This window comes from Microcebus murinus, chromosome 17 (genome assembly GCF_040939455.1).
Source record: "Microcebus murinus isolate Inina chromosome 17, M.murinus_Inina_mat1.0, whole genome shotgun sequence".
In the NCBI taxonomy this organism is placed as follows: Eukaryota; Metazoa; Chordata; class Mammalia; order Primates; family Cheirogaleidae; genus Microcebus; species Microcebus murinus.
Genome location: NC_134120.1, coordinates 51,515,161 through 51,533,886, shown reverse-complemented (window position 1 = coordinate 51,533,886; position 18,726 = coordinate 51,515,161). Strand labels below are relative to the sequence as shown.

The 18,726-nt window shown below is 43.5% G+C and overlaps 1 protein-coding gene across 33 annotated transcripts in view; it reads left to right on the top strand.

Annotated features, from left to right (window-relative positions):
• EPB41L3 (erythrocyte membrane protein band 4.1 like 3) overlaps positions 1–18,726 on the top strand; it is a 217,618-nt gene that overhangs the window by 74,821 nt on the left and 124,071 nt on the right. The window contains exon 1 of one of the 33 annotated variants that reach the window (XM_075993640.1): positions 1,262–1,631. The exons of 30 other annotated variants lie outside the window; for them this stretch is intronic. The gene's annotated coding sequence lies outside the window, so the exon portion shown is untranslated. Of the gene's footprint in view, positions 1–1,261; positions 1,632–2,165; positions 2,223–3,835; positions 4,631–18,726 lie in introns of those variants that run through there. 2 more of the 33 variants (XM_075993642.1, XM_075993641.1) reach the window with 2 other exon arrangements.

Sequence of the window (18,726 nt, the reverse complement as noted above, 5' to 3'; positions counted from 1 at the left end):
TCTGGCACCTGTCACAATGCCATAGTCTCTTTCTATCAGCAACCTGGTATTTACCCATCCGTTCTGGTCTTTGCAGAACTATCAGATTATTTTTGATAATATATAACTTGTCACACTTTCTTGCTCTAAAACTCCCAAAGCTGCACCTCTTCTACAGAGTACACACAGGCCCATAAACTCCATCGCAACATAGTAATGATCCTCCTCTCCCACCCATTCCAGCTGACAAAAATCCCTCAGCTTCAGCCAAGGTAATCAAATGCCATCCCCCTTTTCTATTGAAGTTTTCACTATTCTAGATAAGTGGGTCTGTGTCCCCACCTCCCCAGGACTAACAGGTCAGGCCTGCTTATCTCAGACGGAGCCATTTGTCCTGCCTGCATCCTAGCTTTGGCACCCAGGAGTAAATGCAATATTTTCATGATTCCATATTTTCCGTCTCTTAATGAGTCTCTGAGCTCCTGGAGGGGTGACCAGGTGATTTGGAAAGTGCCTTACATTTTTTAAAGATTTAATGTACAACATGGGGACTATAATTAACAAAACTGTAGTGTATTCAAGATTTTGTTAAATGAGTAAATTATAGCAGCTCTTGCCACGGGCATGGAAGTGGGAGTGAATGGGTAAGTCTGAGATGGTGGGTATGTTAATTTGTTCCATTATAATATCCATTTTACTATGTATGTATCTTACAACTGTGGCCCCCAAACCCCAGTAATGGTCTGAGGCCTAATAGGCCACAGAGCTGTGCCACTGTGGGAAAACTGTCTTCCATGAAACTGGTCCCTGGTGCCAAGAAGGTTGGGGACCTCTGGCTTAAAACACATGTTGTATGCCTTAAATATACACAACAAAATTTCTTTTAACAAATAAATTACAAATAATTTTTGAATAGGCCTTGAGCACTTGGTTAGAAGTTAGATGTTGTGAGAAGGCCAGGAATTCTGTCATTACCTACAAGGCGGAGGGTGGCCCCCCTCCCCTCCATTTCAGGGGAAAGCTTTACAGTCGGTGGGGAGGGGGGAGTGGCTGAGTTGCTCGGCAACCTCCTTTATCAACCTTTAATTCAGGCCTTCTCTATTATAATATTTCTTGAGCACACATCCAGTGCAAGACGTGGCCAATTTGAAGGTTTCTTTTCTTCTTCAATACTGCAGTCCCTAAGCCAATAAATAACTCACCTGAAGGTCAGGAGTACCCCTCCCTCCTTTCTCTGGGAGGGGGAGTGGGGGGGGAGTCCGGGGAGGGCGGGGGAGTGGAGGGGCCGCGATCTAAGTGGCAGTCTGAGAGCTAAGGCTGTTGGCAGCTGTCTCCAGGCGTCTTCCCTGGAGCCAGACCCCGCAGGACTGGGAGGCTGTTCCGCGTAACTGTCCCGAAGTGCTGCGGCGCCCCTCCCCGCGGCAGGGAGGGCCGCCGGGCCGAGGTTGGCTCGCCCCGCACCGTCTCTGGGCGTGGGCCGCGCCGCAGCTCCGCGGAGCCTCGGAGTCTCCCGCAAGGGGCGGGGGAGGCGCGGCGAGCGGCCCCGGGCTGCGGCTCCCTCCCCGCGCCGAGTCTCCTGCGCACCGCCGGCGAGCACGCGAGCGCCAGCCTGCTCCCTCGCCGCGGCGCGCCGCGCTCCCCGCCGACCCCAGGTAACTTTTCTGCTCGGGAGTGGGGGCTGCCAGGGGGTCTCGGCTTTCAAGGTGCGGAGGAAGAGCCAGGGCCGGGCGCGGCGCGCGGGGCCGTGCGGCTGACGCGTGCTCCGGCGTCGCGCGGCCGCTCGGATCGCGGACCCCCGCCTGGCGCGGCCCGGGTCCCCACCCGACCGCCCGCCCGCCCGCTCGCGGGGACCCCCGCCGGGCCGAGCCCGTGCGCCGCGCCCGCCCGCCCGCCGCGCTGCAGCATCGGTTGAGCCGGCGCGCCGAGCCCGAGCACCGGCCTCCGGCCTGGGGGCCTCCCTCGGAGCCCCGGCGGCTGGGGCGACTCGGTCCCCGCGTCCCTTCTCTGCCAATTTGCGTAAATCCCCCGCTCGGGGCGCCATGTTTTGAGTTACCCTCGGGCGGGGGGCGAGGGCGGGCGGGCGGCGCGGGCCGGCCCCTCCCCGCAGGGAGGTGCGGGGGGCGGGGGCGACACTGCGGCGCCGCCGGGCGGGGGCCGGCGCGGGAGGGGCCTGCGCGCCCGGCTGCGGGCTGGTCCCGGGTCCCGGGGGCCGGCGCGGCGCGGCGCGGCGCGGCGCGGGCCGGGTAAGGTGCGCTGGCACAAAGCATCCCCTCTCGGCTGCGGCCGGCCGCTTTTATATAACTTGCCTCCTTCCCGAACCGGGGCGGCTTCCCGGGCAGGAGGAGGGGGCGTCCGCACGAGGGTGCCCGGGGCCCGGCACCTGCGGGCCAACTCGCCCTGCCCCTCTCCGCGGGCGCCCCGCGGGCCTGCGCGGCCTGGGGCGGGCGCGGCCGGCTCACCTGGCGCCCGCGGGCTGCCAGCCGCCTCGGGAGGTGTCTGCGAGGGCGGCTTTGCGGCGTGGGGGCGGGGAGGCGGGCTTCGGACCCTGGAGTTGGGGTCCCCGCCGGGTCTCCGCGGCGTTTCCTGGCTCCTGCCGCGGGGTCTCGCTTTCTCGGGTTTCCCCTCTAATCTCGCCCTACTTTTTCCCCCTTCCCCCCTCACCCCCACGCGCCAAGTTCATGGCTTCTGCAATGCGGTGGGTGTGGTTATCTAGCAAATTTAAACTGTGGTCCTTTGCAGGGCGAGCATGCTTTCCTTTTTTCTTTTTATATTTACGGATCTAAAGTTTTCTAGGGGGTTTGCCTTTAGTTGCAGCCCAGTGTTAAAGTTAGCAAGAGATTGCTGCAGAGCAAATAGAATGATAAAGAAAACATGTGGTATAAATTACTTGTGGAGGCTGGGCCGGGAAGTCCTGAGAGGGCCGCGGTCCTGCGAATGCTGTGCTTCCATTACGTGTCTAAGTTGTTTCAGCTTTTTTGCATTAGTCTTGCGGGATTGCTTTTGCAGATGTCATCACTGCCTCCTTCTTCTTTTTTGGCTCATTTTAGGCTCTCTGAGGCAGCCAGGTGTGCTGGAATTTGTCCTGGTAGCTTTAACTTCCATAGTAGAGGAGCCGTCACACCCAGTACTAAAAACATTCTTTTTGAGTTTTACACTGGTTTTTAAAGTCTCAAGGAAAGAAAAATGCTACAACTCCATTTATATCTGGGAGCCATGGACGCAGTACCAGTTATATAAATTAATCAGAAAAGCCCTATTAAGAAAAGGGAGCAAATCAAGTTTGAGTGAACTCTGGGGACTGAGAGGTGATTTATGTCTTTGCTCAGAGGAGGTTTTTAAAAAATGCATATTAATTTTGGTATCCAAACTTTTAAAACTTTAGCTGAAGTGACAGAAAGCTATTGTGAGAGGAAATAAATTCTAAACTGAAGAATTGGGACTTAAGGAAAACAGAATATCAGATGCACAGCTTACCGCATAAAGTTTATTTAGCTAATACTCTTTAGGCAAATGATTTTTGCAAAATAGAACATGCTTTGTGAATGAATTATCAAGAACAGGAAGAGTAGTCACTTTAAATTGAAAACCCCTTTTCTGGAAGGGTTCAGGAGCTATGGGTCAAAGGTCAGTGTCTCAGTGAAATGTTTATGCTTAATTTTTAAGTCATTCCTTCTGCATGAATGCAATTTAGGTTAAAAGCAGTTATTATCAATTCTTGTATAATGCTTGAACTTTTGCCAACTTTGAGTTGTATGGAAATACAAGATCAGGGAGCTTTTTCTTTTACTTGATCAGATGCAGTTATATATATATATATATATATATATATATATATATATATATGTTGTTTTTAAAAAAAAATTGGTGGGTCAAATGCATTAAGGGGCCACCTTCGTAGAAGAGAGGCAACTATCCATGTACTGAGAAAGATGATTTATTAGCTTGTGAATCTTTTCTGGATTTACTATAGTATTGGATTAAGTGTGGCAGGAACTTGCTGTTCAGTTTTCTTCCATTTAGGTTGTGCATTCATCTTTTAAGTTAGTGCTTTTAAAAAGAAGTCCTAAATTTCACAAATTAGAATTCTTGCCCTGGCCAGAAAAATAGAACTAGAATAGACTGAAAAATAAATGTTTCTTTTCTGTAAGAATTTGAGTGTAATGAAGAGAGAGGATTCTTGAGTGATCTACCCTGGTCATCTTTAATTCTCATAGACTGTTCCAAGTACCCCATCATGGTTTTCCTCTTTGAATGTCAGCTTTATCGAGGAATATAGACTCACCATTGAAACCCATGAATCAAATTTATCTTTAGCACCACTTCATTTAGAGAGATCCTTAATGATGCTATTGCTGCATCTATTTCTTTCAGAAGGCTAGCTAGCTGCTAATTTGTTGGGAATTCATCGGGCACTTGGGCTCCTGGAGGGTTCTGCCTCATTTGATTTGTCTTGGCTCTAAAGAATTATGTGCTCAGAGGCAGGGACTAGAGCAGTGAAGTCATTGCCCTGCCTGGTGTTGTGACATCACTATGACTGGAAGGAAACGAGGGTGGGGCAGGCAAAACCAGACGTCTGAAGCATCTTGCTGGCTTTGACTTTGCCTGGTCCATGAGTGAGACTCTCCTTGCTCAAGTTGAACTGCACCACAAGGTATTGTTTGGAGACCTGGAAGATAGAGTGAGCTTAAGACTGCCTGGGAGAATGTGTCTCTAAGAGCACAGAAGAAGAGGTTTTTTGGTGAAATAGTAGAAATCATTGAATATTCTTTTTATAGAGGAAAATACTGTAATTTTTGAAAGGGGCCATTTAAAAAATTACAGAACAAGAGTAATGAGTATGTATTTTTATTTATGTATTGAGTCAATATATTCCTTATTCTTTGTTCTAAAATAGCATTCTTGCTCAATTCTAATGTGTTTTAAAAGTATTTTGTGTCTATAAAGATACCATTTGTTTACTGGGAAGGCAATGGTCTCATTTATTTTTAAGTGATGTGATTGCAGTTGGCAGTTGGAAAAAGCTAGGGATTTCATAAGTATAGAAGGTATCTGCAGTGATTTGGGGTAATTGATTTACATTTATTTTTTTATTTGTTAATTTTATGATTTAGCATTTTAATCCTAATTTAGAATTCTAGTGTAGAGATGATCAGACACATTTCACCCAAATTAGTATTGAATAAATTATAAAAGACTGAAATTCTGAGACCATAAAGTACATTTCATGTTTTGATTTTTGAGTTTAATGTTGATGTGAGCATAAAAAATGTGAGCACAGAATAGCAGCAAATGTTCGTTCTCTTTTCTGTATCTCTTTGCTAAGATGACTGTCATTTTTCATGTTAGTGTATTATGCACATAGGAGCTCTGAGCAGTTCTTAACTGTGTGGCTGTTCAATAGCACATTTCCAAAGCAAAGGGAAGGAAGAAAAATGGGAAGAATGGCACAAGTAGAGAAGTTGAAATTAGGTGCCAGAACAGCAGATCACTTCGTTGAAATGTCTTTGGTACTGCATTTTTAGACCTTGCAATGATTGGTTAAATTGCACACTTTAGAATTGTAACCTCCTGTTAGCACCAAACCCCTAATTCTTTTGTAATTTGCAGTACAGAGAAAAAGCTGACAACTTAATTTTTAGATTGCTGACATTTTGATATATTGTTCTTATAACCCTGCCTTACAAACTAAAAACAGAGAGACAGAGAGAGAGAAGCAGAAAGGTCTGTATTAGACCTAGAAAACAAATGCAATCTTTAACTTGCCTTGAGTGTATATTTTTCTCTCCAGTTATCCTGGGTGAGTGGTTGAGAAGGATATGAAGTTATTTCTCTTGGGGTTTCATCCCAACCCAAGTACATGTTTAAACACTTAAAGCATTGAGTAAATATTTATGGAATTGAATTAAAAATGAGGCCATTTGTGACTTACGCTTTATCACAAAGAAAAATTTGCGAAGACTTGAAAAGCACTGCTGCTTTATTTAAAAATGAGAATTACTGGACTCGTGTTTGGGGTCATTATTTTTAATGACACAATCCTCATCATAACAGGGTTGCCACCTCTGTCTACAGCTCAAATTGGGTAGATCCTAGAGGTTTTGCCATATCAGAGAAGAGAATTCTGCAGGTACCAAGAGAAAAGAAGAATGGTTTCTTTGAGGGGAGAACTGCAGGGAGCCTGCTTCCCTTCCTGCCAGCTCTAATTGGTGTCATGGAGGACATCAGGATGGAGGGAGTGCTGTGAAGAGGAGAGGGATCAGATGGGAGGGTGACAGAAGCTGAAAGGGATTAGTGTTCAAAGATGATATTGATCCTGGTGTTGAGCTAAAAAGAGAAAAACTATTTTCTGTTTTAGATCTCTCTCTTTTGGTCATTTTTGTACAAGCATTGTTTACATCCTCAAATAGTGAGTTTCTGTGTATTCAAGCCCCAAATTTGATCATGTCTAAGAGAAACTTATTTTTTTCACATTTAGCATCTCTGAAATTGGGATAGGTCTCCAATGGCTCTCAGCCATGTGGCAGAAAAAAAGCTGGCAACTTAATGCATTGATTGTGAGTGTGCATCAAAAATTGGAGATTGGATGTCAACCGATTGGAAGAAAATCCTGGAGACAGTAATGGAGCACTCTTAAGAACTGATGCAGTTCCCGTGCTCTGGTGACACAGAAGATGATATTGTGTGGAAAAGCATAGACAACAGTAACTCTTAGTCAACATGCAGTTTGGAAGAGGTGGATTCTGAATATGTAAGAATTTTTAGGAATACCTTGACAAATTAATTTTTTTATGTTTATGTATGCATTGAATACCTAAATAAGTCTAAAAGAGTTCTTTAAGAAGAAAATAAAAATTCCAGTTTTGAAAAATGTCTAAGTCATACTTAATTGGCAGAGTGCTATATGACATAATGTTATCTTTTACAGTCAGTGATGTCATGAATCTTAGGAAATATGATTTGTCTCTTGGCTATGCAAAGTTTTTAAAAATACTTTATAATATTTGGTGCTTATTTATACTGTCCATTCTATGTATTGGTGCATTTTTTTATGTACATCCTTTTGTAGAAAAAAATCTGTTGAGCAGTCTTCATTTTCCGTTTTGACTTTTCCATTTTGACCCTAGGAAGATGGTTGGATTTTAATAGAGCATCTCAATTAGTCATTGAGAAGACACTTGAGATAGGACATTCCAGAAGTGAAGAGGCTTAAATTTAGCTGGAATGTAGCATTTATGTTGGGAGGGCAGAGGGAGATGAATCCAAAGAGCCAGTGTAGGGCCTGATTGTGGAAGGTTTTTGCTATGAGGCTAAGGCATATTTTGGACTTTGCTAGGTAGTGGGGAGCCATTGAAAATGGTTGAGTAGAGAAGGAGCATGCTTATCTGGTGATAAACGTAGAAGGAATTGGAAGAGTAGGAATCTGGAGACAGATAGTCTTTCATTAATGGACTAATCCAAAAATTTTCAGAAATTGAATATAATGATTTTTCTCCCAATGACTGATATTTTAGACATTCACCCCATTTATTTTTTGTGGGAGTATTTAGCTAGAGATTAAATATTACTTTTGGACTGTTTAAAGTACAAAATGAGATATATGGAAGATGGGAATATTTTCCTCCTTATTTACCCTTTCATTCAAATGTCTTTATTTCAGATATTAAAAATAATACATTCTCATTTTATAATATATTCTAACAATACTTAAAAAACAGAAACAACAAAAAAGAAATCTCATCATCTAGAGAAAGTTACTTTTAATATGACAAACAGCCTTCCAAAGCTACCTCTAGGAATGTATAATCTATTAGAGTGGGTCTTGGATTCAGATAGCCTGTGTTGAGCTCCCAGTCTTACTATGTAATAGCTGTGTGGCATGGGTCTCTTAATGCCCTAGAGTCTTTTTGCTCATCTGTAAAATGGGACATAATGCTCATATCTCAAGGATATGAGAATTAAATATTGTAATACATGCAAACACTGAACACAGTACCTGGTATCTCATAAGTGCCTCATAAATTGCAGTAGCATTATTTTGCATGTATAGATTCATAGACACGTACATAACACTTTACATGGATGGACTTCTATCTTAAATACTTCTATGGAACCTTTTTTTCAATATAACAGTATATCTGTGGAAGCTTTTTCATGTATATAAATCTATATCTGTGTTACTTAGAATGGAAAAAATTTTCTTTCGGTCCTGTGGAATACTGGGGAAGGATCATTACCTTCATGATGATGATGATTTGAAGCTTTGTCATCCAGCCCCTCCTCCTCCTGCCACTTGCTGCCTACACTTTTCATCATTCTCTTCTCCCACACATGAGGAGGCTTGCCGTGAAGCAGGACGTTAAGGAAAATTAAAATCTGTAATGGCGGTTAGGTGCGTCTCGATGCTGTGTGTGAATATTTAGTTTTAAACTAAAACAGCCAGACTTTTACCGTGTGTTTCCTGATTTTTAAACTCATATGTTAATGTGCTGTCTTCGTAGAGGACTGACCCTGTCTAGCCTTGAGCTCCCGGGGGGGGGGGGGGGGGCGCCCACCGCCCCTCTCAGGTGCCCCCCACACGCACCGAGGGGCAGCACGCACAGCAGCCTGTACCTGAATTAGACTCTCCAGAGCCAGGATATTCAGAGTCTGAGATAGTTAAGGACGTGTGTGTGTGTGTGTGTGTGTGTGTGTGTGTGTGTGTGTGTAGCGTGGGAATTGGCCTCCCAGAGATGGAAAAGAACAAGGCTCTTTTGGGCTCCTCCTGAGTTCCTCCCTTCGTCCTCAGCAACGGCCGCAAATGTCAGTCGGTTCACAGATTTCACCCAGATTATCCAGGGACGTGGATGGCTCTGTTATGTTATTCACAAGCACGTGGTTTTGACTGATCTTGGGTTTACACAGAGCTCAGTCTTGTGTTCCCTACGTCCCACCCAGCTGAGAAAAACAACTTTATGATCCCAAAGGTGGCCATGCCATTCTGGAGTCTGCAGGCTTACGCCTGAGCCTGGGCCTGAGCATTGCTTATTTTTATGCAATTTGTATCTAGAGTTACATCAAAGCATTTTAGGGAGTTTTTGACACTTTCATTATGGAGAATTCTTCCTGATGAATTTTTGTGTACTTTATACCATTATTTTGTGCTGTTTGGTGATGACTTTTAGTTGACTTTAACTTAGGAGGAATAGTTTTAGTGGGCTAAGTGTAGTACTTGGAAAATAGAGTTGACTAATTTGCTCAAGACATTTGTAAAGTTTTCCTCCTGAATTCTTGAAATGTAGATAGCAGTAATTCACGGGGGTAGCACTATGCTGTAAAATAAAGAAAATACGATGAGTTAGAGAAGATACAGATTGAAATATCTGCTAACTTTGAGCTAGTTGACTTTGGGCAGTTTATTCCATTTTTCTGGGCAAGGTCTCCCAAGCTGTGAAATGATAATAATGGTGCCTACCTCAAGATTGAAATGAGATCTGTATTCAAAGACATCTGGAATCGTGTGCAGTGAGAATAGGCATATGATAAATGTCTTCCCATTTCAGCTAGTATATGTTGTTGACCTGCTTTGCTTGTTCCTAAGGACCTATAGTAGGAATTGTGAGAATCCAAAGATGGCCCTCAGGATGAATATAGAATTTTGTGACATTCCACCACAAACTTGAAAATCCAAAAGATGGTCTTCAATGAGGATATGGAATCTTGTCAAGTATGAAACTGCAAATAACAGTAGTAGAGGTTTGCAAAGAGACACGGTGGTTTTCAGATTTTCATATGCAGCAGAATTATCTGGGGTGAAATAGGAATTCTCAGAGAACCATCTCCAGATTTTCTTTTAATAGGTCAGGAGTTGGGTCTGTAAGGATATGTCTAACGAGCACTTCAGCGGAGTCTGAGGCAAGTGGTCCCTGGACCACATTTTGAGATACAGTGTCTTAAGGACTCTTGTCTTAATGACTCTCTAGCTTATAGGCCATTGTCAGATAAGCATTTAATCTGGAAAGATAATACACTATAAATAAATAGCACAGATGTTTGAGAGAATGCTTAGCGTAGAGCAAAGAACCATGCCCTTGGACTCAGGATGCCCGGGTCTCATTACGGCTGGTCCATCACAACTTTTCTGGCCTTAGAAATTAGGTAAAACTTAAAAGGTTAAGAAAGCAGGATAAGGGTTAGTTTTCTTATTTATTAAATAGAGATATAGTAATTATGTAGCAGAATGGTCAGAAGGATTAAATGAGAATGTAAGTGAAAGTGCATGGCTCATTTTAATACGTCTTCAGTTGGGGCTAATTTTCTTTCTTTGTGATTGGTAATGGAGTGAAATGACAGTAATGAAGAAGTGCTTCCATAAGTAAATATGATTCTGCTGATCAAAATTATACAGAGCTATTTGGGATATTCTTGAGATACTATGAAGTTCATAACATATAACTTAAAATGATTAAAAGCTTTATTTTCTTTACAGATGTTACTGTGTTTAGTGATATTAATATGAATGGTAAATGGTCAGATTACATTATGACATGTTAATTAGTGATTTTTTCGTATACTCATATGCAAGAAGGACATACACACTCATGTAAGGCACGGATGGGGCAACAAAAGTCCCTGTATATCATATTTAAATTGCATTGATGTCTTAGAATCCCAAGATGAATTCAAGAGGGAACTTCAATCTTTGGAGCTATAGTTGCCATTTAGCCTTAAGGGTCTTACGCCTTTTTGGCAGCATGGCCCTGCCTTGGCACAAAGAGAGCCAGCTGAGGTATGTAACCACCTTCAGACTTTGGCTTTTCTCCCCTTGTCAAATCTTCTCCAGTTATCATCCAAGTTGCAGTTTTGGAGTTACCTTTCAGACTGCTTTCACATGAAGACAAGATGTGTGAATAGATCTTTAGCAAAGGATAGAATATGCATGTATTAGTAAATTAAATTTCATAATCTTTTTCCACTCAATTTCCAGTGAAATGTTCCTCTGAAATGTTTATTGGTTTTATGGGTTTACCATCATCCCTGTTATTTCTACATGCTCTTATTTAAGATTTGGATTTCAACGTGGTCTCCTTGCCTGAGGCTTCTCCTGGCTAGTATTTGGTCATATTAGGGTACATAAGTGCCTCTGTTGCTGGTCAGATCACAGCCCCCAAGGCTCCAGATCTCAGCGACTGTTTCATTGTCTGCCAGGATGAATTGGATCTTCTCTAGTCAGGCCAGCTCCAGATGATCTCTTCTCCAAATACTCTAGTTCAAGTATCTCCCAGAATGAAGAATAAGAAGCAAAACGAAATAAACCAACCTATCTTTTGACTCAGCTTCCCCTTCAACCTTACTGCCAGTGTGTCTTCTCAGCTGCTTGGTTGTCAGCCAGACGTCTTTGAAATTATGCTATGTACAGGCAAGACACTCATTTAGCACCAGTGATAATTAATATTAAAAGACTGACCAAAGTATGCCAAGGTACATATTGAAAGTGAAAAAGCAGATGACACATGCCAACACACTTGAGCCTTTGTAAAGTTGTGTCCCTTTATCTATTTAATTCCACAAATACTTACGGAATGCTTCTTCTGAACCTGGTACCATGCTCAGTTCTGGGATTACAGCAATGAACAGGGCAAATCAGGCTCTGCTCTTCTGGAACCTGTGTTTTAAACAGGGGACAAGCGGTACACAAATAAGATTTCAAATAGCAGTGAACACTCTGAGCAGGATCAGGGCCCGGTGACTTTGGGTATAGAGAGCTTCTTTAGATACTATCAGGTGGGGGGTGTGTAACATTTTATCAAGCCCCTCTTTTTGTTTGTACCCCTTCTCTGCACGGGTGTCAATTCTAGATTGTAAGTGGTACTGGGCAGGGACCACATCTAATCATCTTTGTGTCTTGGTGCCTGGTGCGGGTGCCTCACACACAGTGGCCCCCGTTAACTGCTGAGCAAATAGTTCTTAACATCCTTCTTTCTTGCACTTGGCTTTTCTTGTGATATTAGGTTGACTTAAAATACATATTCTCTTCTTTCTTCCAGATTGCCGTTAGATTAATTCTAATAGTAATTCAATAGTAATCTAGATTACTGTTAAGTGTGAGCTTCGTTTCTTCTGTTGCTCCACTCAGATGCAGCCTTGCCACGAAGCTAATAAGCCGAAGCTTCAGGACCCCTTCCATACAGCATCTTTTTCCAAGGTTTTTACCTACGCTTGAATTTTATAATCTTTTTCTTAAAGAATAAGTTCCCCAAATTGTAAGAGCTTCAGCACTTAAAAAACCTGGATCCGCCCCTGATCCCAAGCCTCATTAACCTGCTCCTTTTCTGAATTTTGACTGCACGTCTAGTGCACCCGAATCTGGAACCTGACTGTGTGTCACTTTGTCGTCTTTTGAAGTATCTTGTGGGCACACATGAGAGACACATCCAAAGGCTTGGATTTATTTGTGACCTAAAACAAGTCACCAACTTCTTCAGAAACGTACAATCATCTACAAATGTGCAGAATAACCCGTTTCTTCTTCCTGCGGAGCTATCATGAAGATGCACTGGCATAATTGACAGGGAAGCGCTTTTCGAACTGCGGAGATGCGTGACATAACAAGGGACAAGGGACGGGATTGTCGGGAGTGGGGCTGGCAGCATCAGGGGGAAGGAACGAGTCTGATTTCCTTCACACTCTGCTCCTGCAGTCTGTGCTTCTGTCCCTCTCGCAGCGGCTGTGTCCTGAGTCCGTGGGAAGCTCTAGCGCTGTCCAGACGCTGGCTGGACAGCGCGAACGGCAGTGCCCGCTCTCGTGGGGCTTCCTGTCACCCTGAGCCTGGGGATGAGGAATGCCTCTCCCAAGTGCGGTGGTGACAGGGAAGTGGCCACTGAAGGAGCACAGAGGACACTGGCCTGCCAGGCCTGGGGTGTGGCTGTGGACGGAGGGGAGCCCTGAAGGGTGGCCAGCAGCCCCGAGATGAAGAAGGGGGAGGCCAGACGGGCGGGGGTGGGTGGAGAAGGGGGTGTTTGAGGTGTGAGCAGCGTGGACAGAGGCCAAGAGGGAGGAGCGAGAGATTTCACATGGCTGGGGATCAAGAAGGGCTCTGGGGACAGTGGGGGAGGTGACAAGATGAGCCTTAGAGGCCGCTGGGGCCAGAGTTCAGGCCCCATGAAGCACGTCATCCTGAGGGTCATGCGGAGCCAGCGACGGGTTTGGCACGGTCAGATGTGCTTTTAATATGGCTCTTTAGTGATCTAGGGAATTTACTTTCTTAGGAAACAGTATATCATTGTGGTTAAAATGACTGCTTTTTGTGTTGTTTTTGGAATGAATGAATGAATCGGTGAACTCGTTAACAAATCCTGGCACCACAACAGCCTAGCTTTATACTTAGAGAGCAAATACTTAACCTTAAAAACTTCACTTTTTTTCCTATAAAATAAAAATAATTTAGTCCCAGCTACTCAGGAGGTTGAGGCAGGAGGGGTACTCGAGCCCAGGAGTTCAGGCCTTTCGTGAGCTATGATTAGGCCACTATACTCTAGCTTGGGGGACAGAGCAAGAACCTGTCTGCCAAAAAATCACAAATAATCACACTTAGGATCACAATATCAATTCATGCAGCAACCTTGTGTATAAGTACTTTGCACGTGATGAGTGCTCAATGAATAGTAATGATATTACTGTTGAGGGAAGAATTGAGGGTGATCTGAACAAAAAAGTGGTAGTAGGGATGGAGAGAAGTGACTAATTTGAAAAATATTGAGATGGAATTTTGAGGCTTTGTGACATATTGGGTATTGGACATAAGGAAGAGGGGAATGGCCCCACTCAATGTGCCCTGAACCTGTGTCCACCAGAGGAGCCCTGGGGTGACAGTAGGTTGGTGGCGGTGGTGTGGAGGCCAGGAGTTTGCCCTGAAGTTCCCATGGGACATCAAAAAGTGGATGTCCAGTGGTAGCCTTTATGCATCAGTCTGCAAGCCAGTGAGGTGTCCTGCTTAAAGACAGAGACTCAGAATCCTCTAGATAGGAAGATACTTAAAGCCATGCAAGATGAGGTCCTTAGAGAGAGTAGAGTAAGGAGAGTCAGTAAGGGAGGAAAACAGAAGAGGAAGAGGCGAAAGAAGTTGGGGAGATGTGATTCAGGAAGAAGCAGAGTCTGGGCTCAGGAGGACTGCAGCCCTCCCTGTGCACTCAGCGTGCTGGTGTCAGTGACCTCACCCTGAGGAGCTCCGAGGAGCTGTGTCTATTCTTCCACCTTTGCTTCCCTTTCATCTCCTGGGGGTGGAAGGCAGGCCTCAGCCGCTGAGGCCGAGAGGAAGCAAGTGCACACAGCAGGGGTACCTGGTGCTCAGGAAAAAACCAAAGCGCAGACATCCTTACCACACTGGAGGCGAGGTAAAATAGATATATATTTGATGTAATTTTTATCCACCGTGTCTTATTTTTGTAAAGAAGTATATTGAGAAGCAAAGGTGACATTGTTGAAAACGCCTTGCCTCCTGCGTAGCTAAGGGGCTGTATTTAAAATTGTGACAGGTGGCTCAGCTTAAAGCACTAAATGTAAATTTGCTATATTTTCTTTTATGCAGCCCTTTTCTGTAGATCATAAAAGGCTCTAATGCGTAGTTTCAGAGTGCCAGGAAAGTGATGACAGCTTTTTAATTCCCTTAATATGCTCCCTTTCTCCTCATGATGACAGAAATGCTTCCACCAGTGGTAGAATAATTCTTGATCATAGCTGAGTGGAAATATTGGTGCTGTCTTGCCCATTGCTCAAAGATAAGTATCCGTTTGACCCAAGGATGGTTAACTAAGAAACTAGAGGATGCTGGGAGAGAGTTGAAGATTCTTTTTAAAAAATATTGTGAAATATCTCTAATACATGAAAAGGTTGAATGAGAATGTAGTGATGACCCGTATACCCAACATCCAGCTTTGGAAATAAAACATTACCCCAAGTTGCTGCATCTCCTGCTTCCTCTTATCTGTGCACCTTCCTCCCTCTTTGAAGTGGCCACTCTTCTGAATTCGTATCTGTCATAGTCGTACGTTTTTTCCTTTCCACATTACTAGTTATAGCATCTCTAAACATTGTTTTTAATGTTCAAAAGTTTTAAAATAGTACACTGTGTATATCCTGTAGCTTGTTTTTTTGTTGTTGAACAGTATGATTGAGATTCATGTATGTTGATATCTGTAGTATTACATACTATATTTCTTTTTCTTTCTTTCTTTCTTTTTTTTTTTAAGAAACAAGGTTTTACTCTGTCTTACAGGCTAGAATGCAGTGGAGCACTCATAGCTCGCTGCAGCCTTGAACTCCTGGGCTCAAGCAATTCTCCCACCTCAGCCTCCTGAGTAGCTAGGACTACAGGTGTGTGTCACCACACCTGGCTCATTTTTCTTACTCTTGGTAGAGATTGGGTCTCACTATGTTCCCCAGGCTGGTCTCAAGCTCCTGGCTGCAAGCAATTCTCCCACCCTGGCCTCCCAAAGGGCTGAGATTACATGTGCGAGCCACCATGCCCAGCTGCTACATAATTGACTTATTTATATTTATTAGGGGTCTCCCCCAACCAGAATATCAGCTTTGTGGGGACAGGATGTATATCTGTTTTGTTCACTGCTGTGGACCCAGCGAACACTGCTAGGCACTTGATAGGTGCTCAATAAATATTTAAATAAAACAGTGGTTTAAAATATACTATGAAACAATCCCATAAATTTACAAAGGAAAATTCCAGGTCAGTCTTTAACATTTTATTTAGCAGGTACAGCTTGTTAAACTGTAAACATAAATGTATAATGTGAGACTCCCTGATGAGAAAGAGCTTGTCTGTGCTGCCCATGGAAGCTTCTTGGGACATAAGAAAATCAGCGCGTGCTGAACCCAAACCTTCCTCCGCGGAGCAGTGAGCTCAGCCCTGCTGCCTGGGTTGATGGTTGTGTTCAGTCATTTTCCGTTAACTTGGACTTGAGATTCTTTATGCTTGTTAGAGTAATTCCCTACCCCCACGTTTAAGAATGAACACTTCCACGTTGTTAATACTTTCCTTGATGTACCATCCGGCCTGCGCCTTTCGTTCCTTCCCTTTTTGGCACAGTCCAAGGTAAACAGCACCCCCACACACACGCCCCCGCCCTTTACCAATGAATATTCTATTGTCTTGTGATTTGGAAAAGAATTTGTACTCCTCTCATTTTCACTCTCTGTATTCAGTGCTGGGAAAATCAAAGTGCAGTTGGTTTTTAATTCTGAGCTCCTCAGTTAAGCACTAAGTGGGTAATTGAGAGTTTGATTAGGTGTGCATGCCAATTAAAGAAAAATGAATGATAATTTTGCATTTGGACGACTTTGGGAAATTATTCTGAAGTAGAAAGACAGATATTTATGTTTTCCTATTGGGAAAATCATTTATAACTTAATTTTTGAAAATTTCTTATCCAAAAGAAAGTTTTTCTTACTGCCATATTTCTATTTTTTATAGGAAATTACATTTTTCTGTAAATCTGTGATTTTTGTCTAGATTTCAGGAGGGCAGGGATCTGGAATTTCTCTTCATCTAGCTCCAGGTACTCAGTGTTGGAGAAATGGAATGGTCTGTCCTCATTGTGACAGTTGTATTCAAATATAGTGCCTTCTTCCTGGTGCCAGTGATAACGTGTTCTTCAGTCAGGCGCTCAGATCAGCATGGTGATTTGAATTGTCTGGTTGACTGAATGGTAAAGAAATTGTCAACTTAAATATTCTCTAAAAATTAGAGGTGCAGGACACCTTGACCTTCCATAATCATTCCTTGTGAACTATTTCAGTGATAATGCACATGAATTAAGTTTGGCCAAAAAAGAAATACAGGTGCTTGCCTCTTTAGCTTCATCTGTATTTGGCTTCATTGGTTTCAGGATGTCTGATAATAAACATCACTCAATTGGAAGTCATTATCCTTCAGCGTGGGCAGTCAGGAGTATGTCTCAGGCCCGGATCAGCAAATTTGATGTTTGGAGGCTCCTTTGAAAGAGTCTCTAATGACATAGATAATTGTTTTTATGGCTTTCTGTAAAATGGAATGCCTGATGGAGCTGTCTTGTTTCTTGGTGGCCTTTTATCTGATACTGAACAGAGTGAGGTTGAAAAATGTTTCAATGGAAATGGCAGCACCATTACCAGCCTTGCAAGTGCTAAGTGCGCGACACTGGCCGTCTCCCCTGTAGGAAGGTTTCTCCAAGGCTGCCTCCCATGGAGGTGCCAGGCTGAGGATCCCTGCGATGATTTTAACGCATCTGCTTGATGAAGGCAAGTCGTTTGGGTGGTAGATGAGAATATCTCAATATCAATTTGGATATTCTCTAATAGGTGAAGATTTAGAGAAGAGTATTTCAGTATCAATTTAGATATTGTATAACTGAAGGTTTAGAAGGCCTGCATCCTCTGTTACCACTCTCCTCAGATCTCTAAGTTCCAAGAAGATATTATAAATCTTTTATTTCATGTTTTGTATTATGTAATTACATACATAGTATATAATAATCATGCATATATATCACAATTATGTCTATAATGATTATGTATTCAAATCATCATGGAAGTTTTAGATCAGATTTGTGATATGCAGTAAATCATCATATATTATGTAATCTCTCCATTTAATCCCAGGTCAGTCACTTGGTACTAACAGTGCAGCCACAGGCAAGTTCTTTAGTATCACTTTACCTCAGTTACTTCACCTATAAAGTGGGGCTAGTAATACTAGGCTTATTGGATTTATGTGATGTTTACGTGCATGTTAAGTGCATGCACAAAATGGGAATTGTGGTAAAGTTGACCTCATTATATCACCGTGTTAGTATTGCTAATACTTTGTAGAGTTGCTTTCAAAATACCAGGCCATGGAACAGCACTGGTCCCTGTGAACATTTTCCCAGGGCCATGGGCATTCCTCTTGGATAACTTCCCATTGCTTTGGCTGTCTGGACCCCACACTGACCAGCTCAGAGCAGGCAGTTTCTGGACTGTCAGGACCCTGTTCTATTTGGGTCCAGCCCGGAACAAATACAAAAAAGAGCATGGGTCAGGGAAACTTTCTTTACTTAGCTTCTCTCACTTTTATATATTATTTTAGATTGAAAGAAATGAAATATGACACGTGTATATTATGAGACAAGATCGGGCGGGTTCAGGGTGGCGTGGCCGGAGACGACATGTGTATATTAAAACTGAGTTTCCTACCATAAATGAATGAGTGATTAAAAATGAAGAACTGCAGTAAACTAGAAGACTGAACTCACGGTGTAACTTTTCTCATGTCCATCTTTCATTTCAGACCAGCACCTGCTCCCCTGGCTTTGAAGAGCTGCTCCCCGCTCCCTCCTTGGGATGTTAGGGGCTGTCAGCACAGGGTGCCGCCTGCTCGCTGGCTCAGTGACGGGCAGGTGACCCAAACCTGGCCAGTCACTCCTCTGTTCCCTAGGTGTGTGATCCAGGCTGGCTCCACGCATCCTCCCCTGGGACTATTCCACATGGATAGAGAGGAACGGCAATTTAACTGTGGAAGTGGTAGAGACAGAAAGGTTTGCCTTCTTGCTTGGCCCAGAGAGCCAAGCAGAGATGAAATTATGTTTTAGCAAAGTGGAATCCTTGAGGTCTGTCGAGCTGCCTTGTTTCCTGCAAATGATCAGAGGAAATGGCCAAAAGTATTTTTTTGTTTGTTTATATTAGTGTAGGAAAGCAGCTGTTAGCAGTACAGTGTAGTAATTAAGAGTCCAGCCAGTTACT